The sequence below is a fragment of the Chrysochloris asiatica genome, unplaced genomic scaffold, assembly GCF_000296735.1.
Source record: "Chrysochloris asiatica unplaced genomic scaffold, ChrAsi1.0 scaffold00109, whole genome shotgun sequence".
NCBI classification, from domain to species: domain Eukaryota; kingdom Metazoa; phylum Chordata; class Mammalia; order Afrosoricida; family Chrysochloridae; genus Chrysochloris; species Chrysochloris asiatica.
The window spans coordinates 10,851,889-10,853,308 of record NW_006408627.1 but is presented as its reverse complement, the minus strand read 5'-3'; positions in this window follow the sequence as shown (position 1 = coordinate 10,853,308).

Below are 1,420 nucleotides of genomic sequence, written 5' to 3'. Positions count from 1 at the left end.
CTCTTTCCTTTCCATATAAAGTTTGCAATTGTTTTTTCCATCTCTTTGAAGAATATCATTGGAATCTGGATAGAGAATGCATTATATGGTTAGTAAATAATTGCTTTAGGCAGTATTGACATTTTTACATAATTAAGTCTTCCTAATCAGGAGCATGGAACATTCTTCTATTTTTGTAAGTCTCTTTTGGTTTCTTGTAGTAGTGTTTTATAGTTTTCTTTGTATGTTGTTGTTGTGAAGTGCCATCGAGTCGATTCCAACACATAGCAACCCTGTATTTCTCTGGTTACATTTTGTATTCAAGCCTTGACTTTTGTTATTGAAAGATTCTCTGGGGAAATTATTGAATGATGCAGAAAGCATTAAAAGAAAATGGAAGGATACACAAAGTCACTGAACCAAAAGCAAATGGTTAATATTCAACTATTTCAAGAGATAGCATATGATCAAGAGCCAATGTACTGAAGGAGGAAGTCCAAGGGGCATTGAAGGAATTGGCAAAGAACAAGGCACCAGAAATTGATGGAGTAAAAATTGAAATCTTTCAAGAGAGGTGACACAATAGGCACTCACTCATCTATGCCAAGAAATTTGGACGACAACTATCTGACCGACTGATTGGAAGCGATCAATATTTGTGCCAATTCCAAAGAGAGCTGACCCAACAGAATGTGGAAATTATCGGACAATGTCTTTGATATCCCATGTGAGTAAAGTTTTATTAAGGTAATACAGTAATGGTAGCAAACATACATTGACAGAGTACTTCCAGAGGTCCAAGCTGGATTCGGAAGAGGCCGTGGAATGAGGGGTATCATTGCTGATGTACGATGGATCTTGGCTGAAAGCAGAGAATTCCAGAAAGATGTTTACCTGTGCTTTATTGACTATGCAAAGGATTGTGATTGTGTGGATCATGACAAGCTATGGACAACATTGCAAAGTATGATTATTCTGAAACACTTAATTGTGCTCATGAGGAATCTGTATCTGGACCAAGAGGCAGTTGTTCGAATAGAGCATGGGAACATTGAATGTTTTAAAATTAAATAAGATGTACGACAAGGTTGCATTCTTTCACCATACTTATTCAAGCTGTATGTTGAGCAAATAATCTGAGAATCTGGGTTCTATGAGGAAAAATGTGGCCTCAGGATTGGAGGAAGACTCATTAACAACCTGCGATATGCAGATGATACAATCTTGCTTGCTGAAAGTGGAGAGGACTTAAAACATTTACTGATGAAGATCAAAGAACACAGCCTTCGGTATGGATTACATCTATCTCAATGTAAATAAAACAAAAATCCTCACCCTGGACCAAAAACAACATTCTTTTCAATGCAGAAAAGATTGAAGTTGTCAAGGACTTCATTCTTCTTGGAACAACTATCAACACTCACAGATGCAGCAGTCAAGA